Genomic DNA, 23,576 nt, shown 5'->3' with positions numbered 1-23,576 from the left:
GTGATATTTATGAATTTTAGACTGCTTAATATTCTACTTGTTTGAGAGACAGTATACTGTAGTGCAGGCATCCCCAAACTGCGGCCCTCCAGATGTTTTGGCCTACAACTCCCATGATCCCTAGCTAAGAGGACCAGTGGTCAGGGATGATGGGAATTGTAGTCCAAAACATCTGGAGGACCGAAGTTTGGGGATGCCTGGTGTAGTGGTTAGAGTGCTGGACTAGGACCTAGGAGACAGGGGTACAAATTCCCACTCAGCTATGAAGCTCATAGCTATGAAGTGACTATGGGCCAGTCACTGTCTCTTTGCCTAATTTACCTCACAGGGTTGCTGTGAGGATAAAATGGGGAGGAATTGAGAGGGAAAACCATGTATGCCACCTTAAGTTCCCTGGAGGAAAGGCAGGATATAAATAAATAAGTTTGTTATCACTTTATTATATTTTATGTATGTAACCACTCTGGGATCATTTTTTAGTGATAAAGGTTGGGATAAAAATGAAACCAACAAATAGATAAAAATAACTGGGTGCTACTAAAGAACCATTGGCTGAGGATCTTTGGGTTTAGGCTTCCATTTCCTTCTTCTCAGCCCCATGTCCTGTGTCAGGAGTAGGGGAACTTCAGGACCGGGGGCCAAATGAGGTTGCCTGTATGGTAGTATACACAGTATCTTGCAACCAAAGTCTGAAAAAAATGACAGTGCAATCTGAAGTAAGGATAAGTGGGTGGGTATAGGATTCTAGCTGTAACCATCTGAGCATGGTGGAATTTATGTCTGCATAAACTTGCTTAAAGTTGCTGTGCATTCTTCTTCTTTTGCACTGATTTTAGTTCCCTTCAGTTTTTGCATCTAGAAAATGGAACTTTGCATGTCAAGTACTGAAGGGAACTAAAAGACTGCATTGTAGGTCTTATGCATTGACTTTTAAATTTATGAAGGCTTATTTTGTACAGTATCTTGACAGTGTGAATTATATGTGTGTGTGCACACACACACGCCACATATTCACAAAAGCAACAATTTCCTTTTATAGGTCAGGGAACGAGGCTATACTGCGTGATTAGCAGAGTACATGTTTCTTGTCAAAGGCTTTGCAGTTCAGTTAATGAAGCCTGCAGTGTAGTCAGCAAAACAGTTTGCTGGACTAGCAGTATTTTGTAAAACTCAACTACCCAATGGTATTGAGCTGAGTTATTGCAATTAGTAGCAGGATCTATTAAGTCCGCCTCAAAATCTCTTAATTATATGGCTGACTCATCAAAATACTGCTCGTCTCACATCTTTTTATTTTAAAATACAGAATGAGCGGAGGCTGATTTCAATATCTAGTGACTTCTATGCTGGTTTATGTCCATTGATTTCAGTTAAGTATACTTTGGAACAGTACGTTCCCATGGGGCTCTAAAGATGTGTGGTGAGCAGAAATCTAAGGGGCTGATAAAAATACAAAGTGAGACTATGAAGGAGTAGTGGTCAGTTTTTAGAAGCAGAACTACTGGGCCTGACCGAATGTCATGTTGGATATATGTAGAATATATTGCAGTGGGCTGTGATGGAGGAAGATGTTGGGTCAACTAACTCTTGCCTGCCCAGCTATCCTTAATAGTTTTATTCTGTTTTTGTATTTTAGCAAGTTGTTAAGTGAGTTTCAATATAGTAATAAATCATAGGCAGCTGGTGTGGTCCAGTGGATTCAAATCAGAAACCCCCCATAAAACCTACTTTTTCATTCATCCTTTGGCACAAACCCTAGTTCTCATGCCATACTGTAACTCAGCATGTAACAAAGCCTAAGTGTGGACAACTGTAACTAATTCAATTCTTGTTTAGCCCTGCTCCCCCTCCCTCTGTTGTTTTGACCGGGTTTTTCTATTGTAAGCTCCTCAGGGCAGGGAACTGTCCTTGTGAATGATGATGGCACCTTCATGCTCCTCATCATATCATTTGGCTTAAACTTCTTTACTCATCCATGAACCAAATGGGTTGCATCTGCCAGTTTTATGGTATTTAATATCCATTCTAACATTGATACCATGGGCAGCAAAAAGAAAAAAGAGGTGCCAGTACTGCAACAGAAAAGCCCTGTGTTTTACTTTTACTCAGAGAAGCCCCTTTGAGATTCATGGGCATAACTAACTTAGGTCCATGAATTTCAATAGTTATACCCTGAGTAAAATTTAGTTGACTACAACCCATTGTATTTTTTCCTGCAAAAAAGAAAGAAGACGAACATTAAAACAGCACATGCCACAAAGGTTAATGTTGCCTATCTGGCAAGTTGGTACAGCATGGGACTCTTAAACTCAGGGTCATGAGATTGAGCCCCACATTGGGAAAAGATCCCTGTGTTGCAGGGGGCTGGACTCAATGACCCTCAGGATCCCTTCCACCTTTGCAATTCTACTATTTCAGCAATTGAGTGGATAGTTCAGTACAGAGGTGTCAATCCTGTGTCACTGAACTCCAACTGCCGTCAGCCCTAGCTAGCATGGCCAATGGTCAGGAGTGATGGGAGTTGTTGTCCTACAACATCTGGAGGGCCATAGGTTAGCCACTCCTGATTTGGTACATTGCTTGTGACAGCCACACCTTGAGCCCAGCCCCAAACCTACCGCTAAATCCAGCCATGTGGAGATCAGTTGCACTTGAGGCACACAGAATCTGTTTCAGCCTTCCTATCAAAGACCTCTGTAGTTCTTTGATATGAGTAATGTCTAATTTCATAATGCCACTGTAAGGATGAATGAGAGTGTAAAATACTGTACAGTACTTGCAAATTGTTTCCCTCATGAGAAAGCGAGGACCCTAAATTGCAGCAAAAGTGGATGTTACTCAAAAGATGTTGGTAAGCCAACATCTTTGAATGGTCAAAGGATTTCCTCCTCTCAACATGGGAACTCTTGGCTTCCCAAACTGCCCTCACAACAGGTAGACCTTGCACAGGAATGACTTCATCGCCAACTGAAATGCAGTCACAGCAACTTTTTGCTCTTAATGGACATATAAAGAAAATACTGCATCCACTTCAAGCTGTGCACATGCTGTAAGAAGGCAACGTAATTATTTGTGCTGGAATTGTACCCTAGTTATTTACTTTGCACTGCTAATGTGTTTCCTATCCTTTACAAATTTGTTCTGGGAGTTGAAATGATCAGCAGTCTATGGGCAAGATTGTGCTGCCTCTTAAACCACTGTTAATTGATTAGCTTTCAGTGAAGCTATTCTGGATAGATACCAGACAACTGGCTAAAACGTTTGGCCCTGCACCAATGCTGTGCATGAAAAAGCTATGAGCAGGTAAAAGACAAACTGCAGTGTGCTCAGAACCAATGCAATATGCAACAGGCCTGACTTTTTGTTTGAAATGACACTTCTGCTCATATCCCCGTGAAGTCATTTGCAATGGATTAGATTTCATTCTTTCACTTGCAAGGAGGAAGCATATACTATATTTATGACATTGGCTCAGACATACAGGATTCAGAGCAAGCGATCTATTGCTACATGTCAAATGCAGAGGCCTCAGGAAGAGTTTTGAAGCTTGGAAGGTTTTTTCTTTCAAAGGAAGAGAGAGTTCTCAAATCCTTTGTTTTATAAATTTTCCCCAACTCTGCGTTAGTAGGGTTTAGTATGTGCCACAACTTGATAGTGAGCATCTAATCCCAAAACAAACTATGACGAACTTCTAAGAGATTTTACCTTTCCTTTTAATTAAAGTGCAATTTTACAATACTGTTTCAGAGTTGCAGCTCTTTCGATGGTGGGTGAGGGGGAAGGACATATCAGGAGGCATCTTCCAGAATGGAGGCAATGTTTGGTTTTGCAATTTCCTGACCTAGAAAGAGAAATGTTTTAAAAGAATGAAATGAAATTAACAGTTCCTTGGAAAATACTATTTCCCCAGCTGAGCAGCTGTGCTCTTCAAATTATATTTTATTAATGTTTATAGTATAACAACAACAAAACCAACCAACCATGAATTAATTCACTGGTACAGGTTAAAGTTACAACATAAGGCAGTTACAACAGAATAAAGGGTCCCTTAAAGCAGCGTTTTTCAACCGCTGTTCCGCGGCACACTAGTGTGCCGCGAGACGCTGGCTGGTGTGCCGCGACGTGCGGCGACGAGAAGGGCGATTTGCATTGTCACGTGCCTGGTGGCCACCAATAAATGGCATTGACCCACTGGAAAGGAAGCTGGCCGGGTCACGACGCAGGGCGAGCGCAGCTCTCAACAGCCACTACCACGGGAGGGTGGTTTTAGACAAACTTAAAGAAGCTGGCTGGATGAGCTCAACCTGAAACTTGCTGAGCAAAGGATTGTGCTGGCAGAGAAATCAGCGGCTTGTGAAGCCTTATTACAGGAGATTGCAACCAACACAGCAATTGGCAAGTGTTTCTTACAGTCATAATTATATAGTCAATATAGGGCGGCACAGAGTTAACTTTTTTAACTTTTTTAATGGTGGTGTGCCTCGTGATTTTTTTCATGGAACAAGTGTGCCTTGGTCCAAAAAAGGTTGAGAAACACTGCCTTAAAGAAAGATTGAAGGTACCAAGACTTTGAAATATAAAGAAGGGGTTCAGGGTCACAAATGTTTCCAGGAAAATCATACCTAGGAAAGTTCCTTTCAAGCTGTTTATTCAAATAAATGATAAAAAGTCTACCAAACAGGGTGAACGTCTTCCAGCTCTGCATCTCCTCAAAGAACTTTGAGATATGGAGTGAGTTTTTCGGAAGGGCTCTGTGAAGAACTTTCTAAAACCTATCGCCAGGGGTGATATTCAAAGTATCCTTCCCTCCTTGATCAGCCACCAATCAGGCAGCAAGAACGTTAAAAGAGGTTTCAGAAAAATAGATTGATTATTCCCTTTAAACCAGTTAAAAGGCATGGGGCAGAACTGGGTTGAATCACAGTTCTGACAATGGTGCCAATTTCTGAGATGTTCAGAAATTTGAATGTTCATCCAAAAAGACTGGACCACGGGCCATGACCAGAAGTGACTTTTATGCCTGATAAAAGATCACATAAAACACAGCAAGCATCAAGTAAGGAAATGTTGGGGAAATGGAATCAAGTGCTATCTGAATGCACCCAGAGATTCACTCAACATACATTAATAGTGGAAACACATAAAACGATTAAAAGATATCCTTCTAAGAATCCTCTTCATAAAAAACTTAAAAATGAGAATATCAAAGGAAAGGAAGCAATGGTGCCAATGGGAGCTGTTTTCAGGATGCAAATAGTAGCTATGGGGGCACTTTGATGTGGATTAGGACTGTGGCGGTGGGGAAACATCACCGTATTTTTCGCTCCATAGGATGCACCTGACCATAGGACGCACCTAGTTTTTTAGAGGAGGAAAGCAAGGAAAAAAATATTTTGCTTTCTTGAATTGTCCTAGGCATAGCAGCCATCTCCTAGAGGCCTAGGTGCCTTTGCCGCCCCCCCCATTAAATATTTGAGGAAGCTTCTTTTGCAAAGGGGGAAAGCTCCATATATTTTTTTTAGGATCAGCTTTTGTGCAGCTTTTTTTGCAAATGGGAAAAGCCCCATTTTTTGGGGGTGGGGTCAGCTCACAATTGTGCATCTTTTTTGCAAAGGGGAAAAGCTACATTTTTTTTAGGATCAGCTCAAAGTTGAGTTTCCTTGCAAAGGGGAAAATCCTGTTTTTATGGGGTTCAACTCACAGTTCTGCAGCTTCTCTAGGAAAGGAAAGGGACCCATTTCTACAGTTTCCAGACAGATAATCTAATCAGACAGTCACGTGTCTCCCTCTGCAGACAACAATTGAGGCCTAGGCAAGGGGCCGGGCAGGGCGGGAAGGGAGCTAGCTCCGTTATCTCCCTCCCCATCTCTTGCAATCAGCTGCTGAGCGGGTTCCTTTCAACACTCTCTTTAGTTCTTGTTAGCCTTTAGCTCTTTCTAAAAAAAAAAAAAGCACGATCTGCCTTTTGCCCCTGGGCAAGTCGGCTCCAGGGCCCACGCGTTTGCTCTATAAGATGCACAGACATTTCCTCTTATTTTTTAGGAGGAAAAAATTGTGTCTTATGGAGCGAAAAATACGGTAAGTTCCTCCTGTCACAGTTCCAAACCAGGTTGTTGTTTTTTTAATAAAAAAAACCAAGCAATTATGAATTGAACATTTGGCATCATGTCCGCTTGGCCCCTTCATAAAACTGTTATGTGGAGGCTCTCTGAATAAAGTTGTCTGTCCTCCCAAATGTTTTGGGGGAGGATCTTGAAGCTGGTGACTTCCCTAGTGATTGGACATTTCTTCTTACTAGAATGCTAAGAACATAAGAAAGCCTGCTGAATCAGGCCAGCAGCCCTTCTAATCCAGCATCCTGTTCTCACAGTAGCTAAACAGATCCTTGTGGGAAACTTGCAGGCAGAACCTGAGCACAAGACAATTCTCTCCTCCTGAAGCTTCTAGGAACTGGTGTTCAGAAGCATCATTGCATCCAACTGTGAAGGCAGAGCATAGTCACCACCACCCATAGTTGCATTAGAGCCATATGCATTATTCCAATGCAAGAAGAGAACATATGTATCTCAATGGGTAAAATGCACCTTTCCCTAAGATAAAACTGGATATCTGGGAAGTGGACGTCACATGTGATTCTCTTCTTGTTCCATCTTTTGAACATCTAAAGTATTCCAGAGACTTCCAGGACTCTTTCATCTTCTGTGGTTCAGTTGTTGATCCTTTCCATATCAACAGTTCTCATTGCTAGTTCTTAAATTGACAACAGTACTACATTGCACCCCGGTTCCATTAGTCCATAATGTCATCCAGTTAATGTGTTAAAAACTTCCAGGTCTTCATATATATTGAAGATATGGTACCTCAGCTTTGTATCACCAGCAAATGTCATAAAAACAATATATTTTGTTTGCAAAGGCCATTCATATAAAGCATGGAACCATAAGAAATGCCAATACTTAATTTTCTCCAATATGAAAGTTTCCATGTCAGCACTGATAACCTGTAGTGATGCAATGGATATGGTAAAGGAAGCAGATTGTTTTCCAGGTGAAATATTTTGACACGGAGCCATTCATGACAATGAGAATGTGCCTCTTAATCTCAGGGTTGTGAGTTTGAGCCCCACGTTGGGCAAATGATTCCTGCATTGCAAGGCATTGGACTAGATGACCCTCGTGGTCCTTTCCAACTCTACAATTCTATGATTCAAAAGCATCATGTCTATTTCTCTTGTGCCCAGAAAAAGAAGGAAATAATCTGGGGAGCTGTCTGATCCTGACAGATTGCAATTTTAGATAGCTAGATGTTGTTGTTTTAAAAGCTGTATATCTAATTTTCTTATTCTTGATCATAAGAAGCAGCCAATATTGGAGAATAATGAGCCAAAGAGTATTAATGACTCTACAAAAAAAAGAGAGAATGTCAATATATGGCCAACCCTGCTTCTAAAATCAATGAGAGTTTATTCTGTTGTCCTTTGGCTCTTCCCTGCTTCAAGTTCTGTGATTCTTGTAAATCTTTGGTTTCCCTAAAGTGTATTGAGGAGGCTCTGGCTGTTTCCCTCTGTGGCGGATGAGGATGATCAGCCTGGTAATGTTTGTGTGCCCCTGTCTAAGCTTTGGAGTTGTTTACTACCTCCTCCCCCACTTTAGAAAGGCCTTGAAAACAGCTGTCTCCTGGGCAATGAAATGCAGAGCATGACAGACTCAGAAAGACAAAGGAGCCTTTTACAGTTAAAAGTGACAAAGGAAGTAAAAATGTTTTGTGGGAAAGCGGGATTGGAAGGAGATTTTGCATGCAGACAGGCACTGAAACTCACATCAGTTTCAAAAACACATTTGCTAAATGTCCCCCTCCCCCCCCCTGCACAAAGCTAAAGAGCAAAACTGCACAGCACACATTGAAGCTTTGCAATGTCACTGGAACCTGAGTGGAATTGCTAACTGGTTTTCTCTCTCTTTCTCTGCATTCACACTGTATCACAAGTCTGAAGCCAGACCTTGTTTTCCTGAGGACAAAAAAAGAGATCCTTTTGTTGCTGTTTTTCCCTTAGTGTCATCTCTTGCAGTTGCCATGGTAGCCAGCAAGTATCCTTTCAGCACAAGTTATTGGGTCTCCGGAAGGAAGTGCTGCAGTGCCGGTCCGGGTCTGCTGTTTTTATAGAACCTGTTGCATAATGCATTCTATTAAAGTTTCCTCTTGCTGTTTTACTGTGCGGAGGGGAAATCAAATTTGATGGCTCCTAAAAAGTTTGATAGAGGATGCCAGGTGATTGTTATACATTATATATACAGTTCTTTGTGTCAATTGCACACAGCAACAATATTTCCGTGGGGTGTTCAAGACGGACAAATATACATTAGAGCCATTGGCAATATTTACCTGTGTGCCTATCAGAAGAGGAAATTGAATTCTAAGCGGGGCAAGTTCAAACATTGTAAAAATGCACAGTGCTATATCCATCTGGAGAACCAGACCAGCTTGCAACCCTAGCAATTTCAAAGAGAAGGTACATGTGTTCACAATGGTTTTCTGTTTCCCCCGGTCCAGGGAATTTTCTAACAGCACTCCATGGGAATATAAAGCACTTCTTACAGCTCAAGGACAAAAATAAATAAATGATCCTATAGCCATGGCTTTCCCCAGCCCCAATGCAATCTCCATCTCTTTTGGGTCTTTTTCTAGGCAGTTGTACATCTTCCTGCACAGGGCCAGCCATGCACCAGAGAAAGACAGAAGAAAGGATGAGGAGCTTCTTTCAAGGTATGCTTATTTATTTGATTTATATCCCACCTTCCCTCCAAGGAGCTCAAGATCCCATACATGGCTTTCAAATAAGCATATCAGTCTTTTATCTTCCTGAATTATGGTGAATAAATGGCATTTTCTTCTGCATAGTCAGGCAAGGAAGAATCGTCAGCTTGATTGATTAGTGTCATTCCTTACCGTAACACACACACACACACACACACACACACACACGTCTGGGAATAATCTAGCTAGTTTATAGAGGAAATTAGACTTTGTAGAAGGCAAGTAAGGGAGCTGGATAGCTCCTTTGCATTGTTTCCACTCAAGCTTCCAAATAAAAAGAATGCAACTGTTCACACAAAGATACAGGTTAAAGAACAGTTTCTACCCATGGGCCGTGAGGCTGCTGAATGGAAGACAGCAACATTGCAGATGACGTTCAAGGTTGGTGGTCGTACGACAGCACACAGAGTGTAACAAGGACTGAGAGATTGGGGGAAGGGGTATCTTGTTTAATCTCACTGTAAACAAGTGGTACAGTGACAATAAAGTATTTCTATTTCTGTTGGTGTATGGTACAGTGGTTATGTGCCCAAGCATCTAGCCAGGTCACAATTCCTTTCCCATGAATTCCACATCATCACCAGCTTACACAAAGCAGATTGACTGGAAGCGCCACAAATGAGTTGAATACTGCAGTGTGCATGAGCCAGTGGTGGTGAGTAGGTGGATGTATGAAGGAATAACCTCTTCTGTGTATTCGAAACAAAATACCCCCCCTTCCAGTAGCACCTTAGAGACCAACTAAGTTTGTCATTGGTATGAGCATTTGTGTGCATGCACACTTCTTCAGATACACATGGAAGCTCATACCAATGACAAACTTAGTTGGTCTCTAAGTTGCTACTGGAAGGAGGGGAAATTCTTTTTATTTTATTTTGACTATGCCAGACCAACACGGCTACCTACCTGTAACTCTTCTGTGTATGCTTAATATAGCCACTCAATCTCCATTCTCAACATTTGGCAGTGCCATAGCATGGGAGGTGGGCTACAGGGGTGGTTGCTGAGGCACAAAATTATTAGGGGTGCAAAATTTCAGCACCCAGTAGTGCCTCAATACAGCTGTGCATTTCCGTCACTGAGTTCTGGAAGCGACCTCTCCAGACAATGGAACAACTTTTCTTATCTCTGCAGCTGTGATTTCCTGGGTGACACGGGTGCTGTTAGGCATTGAGTACTCATGCATACTCCATCCATTTTCCTCCCTCCCTCCCTCCCACTCCTTTTGCGTGGCCCCAGGCACTGGCAACCCACACTATGCCACTGAGCCTCTTGGGCTTGCCAATCAGAAGGTCAGCAATTCAAATCCCCGTGATGGGGTGAGCTCCCGTTGTTCGGTCCCAGCTCCTGCCAACCTAGCAGTTCGAAAGCATGCCAGTGCAAGTAGATAAATAGGTACCACTGCAGTAGGAAGGTAAACGGCATTTCCATGTGCTCTGGTTTCCACCACGGTGTACCGTTGCGCCAGAAGCGGTTTAGTCATGCTGGCCACATGACCCAGAGAGCTGTCTGTGGACAAACTTCGGCTCCCTCTGCCTGAAAGCAAGATATACGCCACAACCCCATAGTTGCCTTTGACTGGACTTAACCCTCCAGGGGTCCTTTACCTTTGACCTTACCTAAAAGCCAAATGAAGCTACTACTAAGTGATAGTGTCAGAATGTAATGTGTCAGGATGCAATCAGAATATGGCTATTAGAGAGACTATAATCCACCTCATGATAGTGCTTGGTGGTAGTGTTGGGGTTTCCTGATATTTTGTGCGTGCTTTATTTGTTTTTGTTTTTGTGTGTGTGTAGTTATTTTGCCTGTTGTTTGGTGTGGGGTGGGCTTGTGAGCATTGCCAGTTTTTCTTCTGTGAAATGGGTGTTTTGTGGTGCTCATTACCGTTTCTTAGATTTCCCAATGCGCTTCCAGAGTCAAAAAGTTTGGGGACCCCTGCTCTAACTTATCCAGGGTGGAACTGCAGAAAGAGGGGATAAAATTGTGTTCATTAAATAGACCTTTTATTGTGGCAGATTCCATCCAAATTTGTTGTAGTTGGCCATCAGCCATGTACAATGAACAGTGCAAGTGGTTTCTTGTAGGAACCTGGGAGAATCTACGTATATAGTAACAGAAGCTGTGCAACTGCATGGAGTTGTATGCAGAAGTAATTGAGATCATAGTTAATAGTTAATATTGATGTAGTGCTTTACATATTTTTGCAAGAGAACAATGTGAGCAAAATAAAAAAGGAATGCAAGTAAAATCCAAATACGAACCGATTACCTTCTCATTTGAAAGCACTGATACCCTAAAATCCCATTTGCTTCTAAGGAGCAAAGGAAAGGAAAGCATGAAACTTCCAAACAGAGAGAGCTAGAATTATCCTTGACTTTGTCCTGTCGAATGTTAAGTCAAACAGGAATCAGGGAGGGTTTCTTTTCTTATTTTTGGCAAGCATTTCCCTTGCTTCCTATGGTGTGGAAATGGGCAATAAATAGCAGGGTATCTTATGGCATCGTTCCAGGCCTCCCGGCTACCGGTGTTGGCAAGGAAATGGCTCTCCTTTTCTTCCTCCTTGTTTTTAGAGTGTTGCGTTTTCCTGAGGTGGAGGGAAGGTCTGTCATTATCAGGGAGAGAGTCAAACCACAGCGGCTGGCTTCTGCTGAACTCCTATTGCCCTGCCAAACGGGAGGAAGCCATAACCATATTATTCACACCACTCGTGGTTTTTCTCTGAAAGTGAGACTTCCTTTAAATTACAGCACATGCACTCACATGCGCACATGCGCACAAAATGCAAAATTGTGGTCTTCCTCATAAAAGCAGTTTTTTTAAAAAAAAAAGGCCAATGCTTTCAAAACATCTTCAAATCTTCCACAAGACTAGAAATGCCGTTTTGCAATTCATTTTTGGAACAGTAACAGTATTGCTCTGGAAATGCATACTAAAAGCAGACGTCCCCAAGGACAAGAGGCAAAAAAACTTTCCTTTGTTTGTCATCCCATAAAAATGATCCTCCTGCAGCTGTATTCTGGGCTTTGTTCAACAACAGGCTTCCTCTTGCTTCCACAGAGCTGAAAATCTCTGTAAAAATTAGCTTGCTTTCCTTCTCAATATTTGGTGCAAACCCTTTGGAGTTGCATCAAACCCACACTTCTTTGGCATAGACTTCTCCCCCTTCCATCCCCCAGTATATCTTGGATCTCAAAAACTAGAATTATGTTCATATGTCAGGTGTGGGTATCTGGTATTTTTGAGGGTGGAACAAAAAGCCATAGATTGTATATGTGGCTGAGGCCTTGATGTGAACATTTAGCAGAAACTGGTATGTGATATGATTTGAGCTCTGTGAAAACTCTACAAGTCTTGTGGTAGTTTTCTGTTTCCCTATTTTTATTTCCTCAGGCAAATGAATGGTCCAGAGCACATTTTTGTATTATGTTAAAATCCTAATGCAATACACCCAGGGATTCTGCAAGCTGCAGGAATCAAATGCAAGCAGGAGCTGTCTTTGCCATTCATGGTATTGTAGTGGAGGTCTCTGCCATTATACACCCTTGTGCAAATTAATTGAAACAAACAATGTAGCTTATTGTACAAAACTCACATATACATGAACAAAACACACAGACATACATTAGTAACAGATATGACCTCTGCTATTTTTAAGCAGCATTTGAACATTGAAAAACTGAAGGCTGCCACTAAATGAAAGGGGTTGTCCTGATACATTGGGATACAGAGGACTTTATTTCCCCACATCCAACAGCACCTTAGCTGAAGGCCAGGACACTTACCATTCACTATCAATAGAGGGTGGTGTCTGGTCCTCCAAACAGATCTTGTTCTGGCTTGCCAACTCCTGACAGTTGTTACAGACAAGATGTATACCTGAGAGACAAGTTGGAGCTATGTGAGCGAAACCAAGGGGAACTGGTACTCTCAGGTGAGTCAGCATTGCTTGCTACTTTGTCATTGGACAACTTATGGACAGTCCAGCTGCTCACCATATGAATGGATAAAAACACTGAGGGTGTCAAGAGGCTTATTGCGGCCATATTGTCACTATGCATATATAGTAGCATTATTTTAATTATTTCAGTTAATTACGTATTGTGGAATTGGAAAACAGATTACGTAGCTGCTCCAGACCCTTACTATCCTAAACCACAATATCTGTTTTCAGTTCAGACATGATAAGGTATCAACAATGCACTATTAATGTTCCCATTAAAACGTACTTACTGGGGCTTTATTCTTCCTCTCAAATCCTTCCTCTCCCTTGTTAAGCACATATTTCTAAAACTGAAGGTAGATTGAGATCTGTTTGTGCAAAATTCTGCACAATAAAAAGAATGAAAAGCATCATCATAAACTTTTGATGTACTAGCCAAAGACTATAACCTCATCAAAGAACATCAACATCTACATGAACTATATGTATATCTTGATGGGTTTTAATATGTTTTACTGTTATTTTTTTTTAAAGTTTTAAATTGTTGTTAAGTGTTTCTTATTGACAATTTTTGTGTTTATTGTAAACTGCTTATAAGTTTTACTGCCATCAAATGGTACATGGATTTTGGTAAATGAAGCAAACAAATATACAAAGCAAGTTTAAAATGAGTTATTCACACAGCTCCTGAAAATGAACAGCCCAGAAGAATGATGACTAAGTGGTGGCAACCCTAATGTCATATGATATTCAGGATAAAAGGGAACAGAGTGGAGACATACACCAGATCATAAAAGAATGCAGTTTTGCTTTGACATGGTGACAAAGAGAGACACGAACTGCCCCCTATCTTTAAATTTAAATATGGTAAGGAAGTGAGCCCCATTAAACAAGATTAGCCAAACATCAAGGCTTCCTTTCCCCCCCCCCAACTCTATTGCCCTGATCCCACAAGAGAGATTGATGAATGAAAGTAGCTTTCTGTGCACTTTGTCTACACAGATGTACATATCTCTATCTTCATTGCAATACTCATCTACTGAATTGACTGGATGAATGTTTTGATGTCAATGTTAACCACATCTGGCACTATCCACATGGCTGATGAGGTTGAAGCTATTTCTTCATTTGACTCCTGCCTGTAGTCTAGTCTCTCATTTGAGGTCAGTGGTTGCAGCTATGTAATGCAAAAGAACCCTTTGACTTGGGACTTAATGGTCTTCTGGGATACCCCCGTCTTTAGATTGTACCTTGATGTGTTAAGTCTGCTTTGCTGCATCGGGGGCCTTCCTGCTCATTGTATTGGACATCTACCCCAAAGTCCTGGCCTGATGGCACCACCATTTGTGTCACTAACTTGCAGACTTGCTTCTAGACGGAGAGGAGCCATTGCTTCTAGACAGTATATGTCTTTGTTTTTCTGTTAAACCAAATATTTGTTTGCTACAGACCTTTGCAATGTTGCCTCTGCTACAATTATACTGTCTCTTCACCAACCTGGTGGAAAGCTTCTGCAACTTTAGTTCTGAATTTAATAGGCCTACATATTGTTCAGAAAGTCACTGACAGACCCTCCAAGTGTCCCTATTTCCCAGGGATGTCCCTGATTTAGAGAAGCCGTCCCGGTTTCTGATTTGATTCCAGAATGTCCCACTTTTCCTTATGACACCCCTGTTTTCATTAGAGAAATGTTGGAGGATATGGAGTTATCCGACTTCCGAGCCACCTGAAGGCAATCCTGTATAGGGAAGGTTTTCTTAAATGTTTAATTATGTTTTTATATATGTTGGAAGCTGCCCAGAGTGGCTGGGGCAACCCAGTAAGATGGGTGGGATATTATGTAAAATTGTCGTTATGGAATGGGACGTCCCTATTTTCATCAGAGAAATGTTGGAAGGTATGCACTAATGAGTACCAACTTGCACCCTTTAATTCTTTCTACCTAAAGCAAAGTACACTCTCTGCTTTTAAGGCTGAGGGTATAAAAGTGCCTTCCGCTTGCTAAGATGGTTTATTTTAATTAGTGTATTTCATTAAACTAATACTTCAGATCCCTCTAATTTCATGAACACGTCTTCTCTCATAACAGAGTTTGCTGCTGTAAGATTATATCAGTGAATTAAAACTGCTATCTCTTGGCACTTACCAACAATGGGCCCCATTATATTCTAGGTATACATTTCACATAAAGTGCCCTGCTCTTTAGACTGTGTTAAGGACGAGGTTTAATAGTCTCAGGTACTTAATTATCATCCTAATCCCTTGTATAATAGCCTTTCTGAGTGTGTAAATTGCTTGTTATAACAAAGTATGCACTGTACATACTGAAATATTTCCATAAAGGCCTATTTATGACAGTAGGTTGCTTGATTTATAATCAGATTGTCTCAAATGCCTTGAAAGGTGGAAAATCCTTATTTAATTTTTGAGAGGCTCATAATGGACTAAGGTATGGCATTTCCTGAGCTGTAAAGCACATTTAATGCAAGTCCACTGGGTGTACATAATCAGTCCTATTATACAAGAGACCTTCGCTGAATGTATGTTATCTAGATCATGAGTGCTGAAGCAGATGCACTCTTGCTAAATGATGTTTCTCAACAGACATGGCTGTGTGTAAATATTAGGTAGCCTTGGATACCATTATATCTGATCTTTCTGAGCTCTATGACAATCTGCTGGTAGTAACTACCTGGCCTTTTTCAAGAGGACATAGGGAAGAAAATACAATGTAAGCATGATCACACAGAAATCCAGGGCCATCTTTAAATGCAAATTATGGCCCTCAGACACCTGGACCTGCTCACTATGTGGTATCAGTGAAATGGTGCAATAGTGCTTGTGAAAATTTATGTCAGCACCCATGAAAAGTTTGCCCTCCCACCAAGTGCTATTTTTATAGAAAAAGGGGTGCCAGAACTCACCATGAATGCCTCCCTTGTTTTCTTAAAATGGAAATGGTGCTCACCTGAGAGGTGTTGGAACTGAGTTCCACTGAAAAAAACAAACCCCTGCCTTTGAAAGTAGGAAGGGAATGTCTCCTTCCCATGTGTGTAGTAATAATAATAATAATAATAATAATAATAATAATAATAATATCATCATCATCATCAACTTAGGTTCATAATATGCAGTTAATATGACAACCCTGGCCCATTAGGAAGTCTGGTGGGGCCTAATCCTGAATTAAGCCTAAAATGTTTTTCAGATTTTAAGTTTATTTAAACAGTGCAAGCATACTTATGTACAGGTGTTTTTCATGATGGATTGGCTATGGCTTTGGGTTGATCTATTTCTGCTTGAGGGAATACACGAGCTGGTGGAACCAGATGGCAACCAAATGTGATAGCTGGCTGGTGCAATCATATTGTTGCCATCTGTCCGGAAGGACCTAGTTTCAACATACTTTAGCCCCTGTAGCAGGATCACGTCAATGGAAAATCTTGAGCTACAGTCAAGAACTACTTGAACCCCCACCCCCACAACAAAATTGGCACGGGGTCGTCCTGCTTAATTCCTGTTTTGCAGAATCCCTGTGTTACAAGGCACAAACGACCTCATGTCCCCTCCTCCCACTTCCTGCAATTGAAGTGACAGCAGCGGAAGGTGGAGACATGTCTTATGTATCATGGTACATGGCGAAGGATTTGCACTGTGATTGTTTGAAGCCCTGCCATCTGCCTTTAATTTTGCAAGGCCTGCCAATCTCATTAGATTTCATGCTCTGAATGTTTGCACTTGCACAAAAGCTGTCCAAACAAAGCTAAATCTTTGTCACCAGTATCTATTCGTGGCATTGACTGAGAACATATGAAACAGATCGGTGCTAGGCTTGAGTGAAGTACAAGAATCAACCACAGCAAAATAATAACAATCACATTTTGGCTAAACTAGGGATAATGATGCATGTGAGAGTGTTAGACAAAAACCAGAGTTTGCATATCTTTGCATATGAACATGTATTTGTTTGGGTTAGTGCTTAAGAGTATGAGACAAGGACTAGGTTCACAAAACACCTCCTTAGCTATAGAACTCATTGAGTGCCCACTGGCCAGTTACTATTTAGTAGGCTAACCCATCTCACATTGTTATTGCAGGGATGAAATGGTGTTTACATGAGAGAGAGAACCACGTACACCACCTTGAATTATTTGGGAAAAGAGAAGAGTGCCACAAATAAATACTTTAATTTTGTGTATGGCTTTTCTCTTAGTAATTTTAGAGGGGCCTCATTCAGGAATTTCATAGGAGTCTTTCAGAAAAGTTGTTACAAGGGTGTGAGGGTTCTGTGAGGGGAATAAGAGTCTTAGCACCCTTAACAAACTGCTCCCAGGATCTTTTGGGGGAATCCATGCCTATTTAAAGTGGTATCATAGAGCTTTAAATGTGTGTGGTGTGAAAGTAGTATATGTTTAGAATGTAAAATACCTAATGTGAAACAAAACTTCCAGGATGCACTTGGCTGTTCTGTGCACCCCCAATGCTGTTGTTTCCCTACCCGTCCATATATTTCTAACACATTTTTATTTCTGCTTCAGTAATATGGTTTCACTCCTAGCTCTTCGGGAGCAGCCTTAGGTTTCTTCACCTTCTCACCATGCTGTTGTTTGCATTCCCTTCAACTTGCAGTGACTCACTTTGAACCGTCTTCTAGTTCACTCAGAAAGATAATTGCCTATTTCCACTTTAGTGCCCCAGACCTCCTCCCCCTTTCTCTTGATTTAAAATGACCTGTCAGTTACTGTTTATCTGATGTTCCAAACATCCTGGCCCACTTTCTTTCCTCTGTGCTTCATTCTATTTTCTTTCTGGTTTCTGCAAGATGTTTCAGTTGTCATTCGCCCCCCCCCCCCGTTTCTCCTGTCATGAGCATTTTGATGTCAGCTCCAGCAAGCTCTTCTGCTTGGTTTCGTTTATATGTGTTTTGGTGCCCGATTAGTACTTTCTAGAAAGCCTAGAGTAGTATGCCATTATTAAGTGACAACATATGAGGTGCCAGCCCTTTGGCAGACTGTAAATGACCGGCTGGAAGATTTAGATGAATGAGGCAAAGTCAAGGAAAACTTAACATTTTAGTTACTCATTAAGTGATAGGTGAAGAAAATGCAAGTACTATTTTTAAGGCCTGGGTAACGTAAACCAAAATACTGGGTCATTTGTGTGTGTGCGTGTGTGTGTGCTTCAACTAGTGTTTTAGATATTTGATGCAACAAGTAAAATGAAAAATGAGAACCAGTGTTGTGGTATAATGGTTAGACCAGGACCTGGGAGGTCAGCCTTCAGCCATGAAGTTTTCACTTCAGTCAATTGCTATCTCTCAGTATAGCCTACCTTTCATGGTTGTTGGGAGGAACAAATGGGTAGAGGAAACAAGTTTATGCCACCTTGAGATCCTGTGGCACAAGGGAAACTTGGTATTCTAATTTCCATCCATAGCTATTGCTAGGAAAAACATCAAGATACAGGTGAAACTCGGAAAATTAGAATATCGCCGAAAAGTGCATTTATTTCAGTAATGCAACTTTTTTATTTTTTTATTTTTATTTTAATTTTTACAAATGCTTTCTTCTGGAAATTTCACAGTAATAAAACAAATAGTTACAATAATACAAAAATAAACAAAAATAAACATCGCTATTACATTTCATTAATTACATTCCATTTGTAATTGACCTGCCTAATGACAAATACTTACAATTACAACAAATAAAGGCTTGACATATCTTGCTTTGCATGTCACGCATCTATCTCATATATTGATTTCACCTTTTAAGTTGCATTATTGAAATAAATGCACTTTTCGGTGATATTCTAATTTTCCGAGTTTCACCTGTATATGTGTAATTTGCTGATACACAGTAAAGTTCTATATACCCGTGGACATGACACATGAGCATAACAAAGGCATATCAGCTGGGCATTTTGACACTGTGAGCAAGGGCTGAGACTTGCAGCCAGTAAAGGTGTGGTGGGATTTCTTGGGCTGTGTACAGCACAGTCAAAATTATACACTTTTCAGCAGTCTACACCAGTGTGGTGCCCTCCAGAAGTTTTGGAGTACAATTTCCATCAACTTGCATGGCAATATGAAAGGGAAGACATATAGATTTACATGGTAGATCCAAAAATATGTGGAAGGGAATATATAGCACACACACAGAGGGGTAGCAAAAACGGTCCCTGAATACAATTTCTGAACCCATTACCTGTTGGATGCCATATCAACAGTTTATTTCATGCAAAATAAAAAAACTCCTTCAGTAGCACCTTAAAGACCAACTAAGTTTTTATTTTGGTATGAGCTTTCGTGTGCATGCACACTTCGTCAGATACCTGTAACTAGTTTATTTCATGGTTAGTGAAAATTACTCTTAAAAAAAACCCCACACAAACTTTTTATCCCGCCCTTCCTCCGAGTGAGTTCAGTTTCCCCTATGTTAAAGATAGCTAGGTGGAACAAAAGAGACAGAATTAAACACAGTAATAACATCTAGATAGAACATAGAAATGCATCCAATGGTACTGCGGTGTACAAACAGTCCTGTTTACGAACTATTCAGTTTATGAACTCCACAAAACTGGAAGTAGTGATCCGGTTTGCGAACTTTACCTCAGGTTACGAATGGAAGCTGAACGGTGGAAGGGCACTGGCGGCAGGAGGCCTCATTAGGGAAAGCGAGCCTCGGTTTAAGAACGGTTTTGGTTTAAGAACAGACTTCCGGAACGGATTAAGTTCGTAAACCAAGGTACCACTGTATGTATGTACATGCCCATTTATTTGTGTCTTTCTGTGTGTCCAGCTATGCTTAAAATAATATGGGGAATACTGACATATATGTGGGATAAAATCAACTTAGCCTGGAATAATAGGCAGAGCAACATTCCAGAGTCCAGAGAATAGTGGAAAGCAGCAGAAAATTGTACAAATGTGTTGCGGTTGCCTGCATACCTACGGTACATATTGCATACCTGCAATGCAGAAGCTTTCAAAGCTAAGGCATAAGGGATCCATGTCAAGGTTACACAAATGGTTCTACTTACATTCCCCCATTAGGATGTTTGCAATTGTCTTTCATTTGGCAGGCTTGTGTGCACCTGGTTTAATAATAAGACAGTGCTAGGCAAAAGTCTATATAACAGTGTGCACTTATGGCTCAGATAGAGTAAGTGGCTTGCTTCAAAACCAAGCTGTCTTCTGGCAGGAAAAGATTAGGGAGGGTGGAAAGAACAAAAGTTTTAGGGAACACAAGAAAGGCAAGCCTCTGCCTGCTAATTTTCTCCTACAGCATATTTGAAGGTGGTTTAATAGTTTAACCCCCAAATGATAGATGGTCTTTAATGCTGCCCTGAGTTAGTATTTATAGCCTTGTCCTTTCAACAGCACCACCAGGAATTTAATAAACGATTTGCACAGATTTCTCAGGTTTCTTTAGTTTCCCATTGAAACCAAGCCAGGTTGCCCAAGCCACAACATTCAGATATGGATCCAAAGATCCCTATAAGACTATGACTTTAAAAAATAATAATCTGAGGTTTTGGTCTGAACTTTTTTTTTAAAAAAATCTGCACACACAGTTTAGAAGCAGATGTAAATGTCCCCAAGTTCATTTATACCCCTTGTTTTTTTAGCTCAACATATTTCTATGCAAGACAGGAGTGCCTGGCGTGCTATGGTCCATGGGGTCACGAAGAGTCGGACACGACTAAACGACTAAACACGACAACATTTCTAAACTAAACAGAAGGGGCGAGCGGGAAATGCCCAGTTCATCTGTCAGTTTCCACTACGCCTTTGCAAGAGTCTAACATTCTGTCACTTGGCATTAATATTGTATCATCATGTCTCACCAATAAAATGTAAAGGAGTATCAGCTGACAACAAAGCTTTACGAGTAATTAGAAAAGAAGCAAAAATTCATTTCGGCTTGAAAACAAGAACGCAGCAGCAGCTGCATGAATGCCACAGGGTAGGGAGTTTCAACAAGATGGAGCCAAGCGAGGGGACTGGATGGCTCGGGGGGTTGATAATGTGATACAGATCCCTTTTGCCTGCAGGCCACAGATTGAAATGCATCTCATATTTGTAATGGCTGGAAGCCATGATCATCTGGATTTAACAACCTTTGTGGTCTCAGTCCAATTCTTAGTGTACAAGCCTATACTTCATTTTTAAAAAAGAAAGCTGTCACAAGCAACTGACAGCAAGATATGGATAGTGAGTAAAAAAGAGCTTTCGTTTTCAAGCAGGCAAACCAAAGTGTTCGGCCAAACCATGACCCTTGTTGTGATACCAAAGCAGATTGCCATGTCACTTGAAACCCAGGCTTACAGGATTAGTTTAGAAGTGACGTTCAAAATAGGCAAAACCAGTGCTTTTCTTCTAGAAAAAAGGGTGCCTGTACTGCATACCCTTGAGTACCCCCAGGAAAAAAAAGCACTGGGCAAAAAGTAAACACGTGTAAAGCAGTCTATGCAGCTGCCATCTCATTTAGATACAGTACGTGCAATGCATTGCTTGGCTAATATACACAGTGTTAACCAGGAATGAGAGTGTATGGGTGACAGATAGCTCAGCTGGCTAACATTAGCAATAAACACATATTAAGCAAGAGAGTGGTCATGTGAACTTCTCAAAAGAATAGATGCTTTGCTGTGACCAGTGTCACATTTAAACCCGGCTTGTCCCACCTTTCCTTTTTTCCTTTTTCCTTTTAAAAAAAAGAGTCTAGAGGCCAGATTTTTGCCAAGCTTCATCGTGGGTGGATGTATTAAAACCCACTGATTTCTTCAGGCCATGGTAAAATCATATGAGTTTAATATATATAAACGGATCATTGGCAAAGCTCACAGCCCGCCAGCCATGGTTGCTGAGCACGTTCTTTTCTTTTTCGTGTGGTTCGTGCAAGAGCTTCAGTGGTTCGATGGCAGTGCTTAATGGATGGACCCAAAGTGTGGAAGAGTGGCTAACAATTTCTCTCCAGACAGTTCTGTACACTCGCTAGTGTACATATTTGGTTGTCTTCTAAGCATCTGTTGCGAAATTGACATTTACATCGACAGCCAGATGTTGAGCTTTGTAATCACAAGCAGTAAGATGAGGCTACACGGTCTGTATCCAACGCACTTTGTTAATTGAGCATGACTTATATGTTCATCAATTACTCATCTATTCAAGGCCCCCCCCCCTCTTTATTTTGTTGCTCTGGGCTTGTTTTCCACATTCCTGAGCTCTGTCTCTCTGGGAACCATCATCCCTCCACCTGCTGGAGCTATGCAACTACAGTATATGGTGTAGTACTTAAGATCGGGTTTTAGAGAGAAAGTAATTCCAAAGCTGCCTGACTCCTTACTGCCAACCCCAAATGTTTTTTCCATCCTGAAATATTATTTTTCAGTTTTCACGGCAAGGAAATTGAATATGATTAGCTTTGCAGTACAGATTAGCTGAAAAATTCCAATGTTGCAGTGTGGATGGAATTGGATAGTAGCATTAGGGGGCAAGTCATGAAAATAAATTTACTGCTATGTGTTTGTTATATTTTAAGGAAAACTTATGGGAGGTGATCAATGATTGGCTTTTAATTGTAGGTTTAAGCTAGAACACCAACATTTCTTTAGCCACTGTATATGATCCTCCTTCAGCTAATACAGAAAATAATTAAAATACCACTATTTCTATCCAGTGCGTAAGTCAGAAAGATCTTTTCATTTCCCCCTAAATTACATCTCTATTATGTTCTCATTTATTTATTTTAATCTCCACAGAATTTATTTATTTTTGACATCTACATGCCACCGAATGGCAAAGGTTTTCTGAGTGGCTAACCACTTAGAAAACTAAATAAATCAGTTTAGTTTAGTCCACAGATTAAAACCATGAAAACAACACAGCATAAAAGCAGTATAGAAGGATAAAATCACAAAATACCGCAAATGAAAACCTTAAGATTAAAAACTAAAATATATGGATAGAAATTTTCTTACTATAGTTATCTGAAAAAAGTGAAACTGCAACTTTGAAACTGTTGGGCTTTACTGATATTGTGTTACCAATTACTATTATGAAACTTTCTTTTATTTGAAAATGGAAGGGTTCTGTGGAAAAATATAACAATGTTATATTTTTTCTGCTCCACATTGTTGATGACTGAACCAGCCTGGCATCAGGGGTCAGGGTGCTCGGGTACTTCCTGAGGGCTCTGGGGCTCAGAAGGACCCATGACTGGGCATTCTAAACAGCAAGCATTATATACATTACCAAGTAAGCACTTCGATCTGCCACTGGAAAGCCCTCAAGAAGCGGTGAAGTGACCCCCAGGTAGTCTCAGGTTGCACGAGCTTCTGGCCATGAGTTCGTACACGAGCTTCTGAGCTATGCCCCTAAGCCACCCGGTTTATAGATTATTGATAGCTAGCCTGTATGGCTTGCCCAACTGCCTACCTGTAGGTTATTCATTAGTCACCCTCTTCCCAATGCTTCTACATCAAAGAAGGAAGGTACCTACCTAGCACTATTCCTTCCACCATATTATACATTAAAGGCTGCTCTCAGCCATCAAAGAACTTTAACAAGAGATAGAGAAGGGAAGTAAACAGAAGCAGGAAGAGATGACCATGCCAGATCACTTCCTCGAAGTACAAATATCTTCCAGAAAGATTGCCCCTACAGTGTTGAAACATTGGCCTGAAATGGATTCTGATGACCTATGGATCCATTCACACTGGTCGTACCTTCATAATGCAGGGCCCACAAAGAGTTATGCGGCACTTTAAAAGCTACTAGATTAATTGTGGCATCAGTGTTCATAATCTGAAGCCC

The 23,576-nt window shown here is 40.9% G+C and overlaps 1 long non-coding RNA gene across 1 annotated transcript in view; it reads right to left on the bottom strand.

The window, feature by feature from the left end:
- LOC118083596 (uncharacterized) overlaps positions 1-23,576 on the bottom strand; it is a 29,689-nt gene that overhangs the window by 5,711 nt on the left and 402 nt on the right. Inside the window, exons 2-4 of the long non-coding RNA XR_004692404.3 lie at positions 13,048-13,141; positions 12,600-12,693; positions 3,706-3,841 (exon numbers count right to left, since the gene is read on the bottom strand). This is a non-coding gene — a long non-coding RNA (uncharacterized LOC118083596). The remainder of the gene's footprint in view (positions 1-3,705; positions 3,842-12,599; positions 12,694-13,047; positions 13,142-23,576) is intronic.

The sequence above is a fragment of the Zootoca vivipara genome, chromosome Z1 (assembly GCF_965207765.1).
Source record: "Zootoca vivipara chromosome Z1, rZooViv2.hap1.1, whole genome shotgun sequence".
Classification (NCBI taxonomy): Eukaryota; Metazoa; Chordata; class Lepidosauria; order Squamata; family Lacertidae; genus Zootoca; species Zootoca vivipara.
The sequence above is the reverse complement of the archived record's forward strand: the minus strand, read 5'-3'. Positions and strand labels throughout refer to the sequence as shown.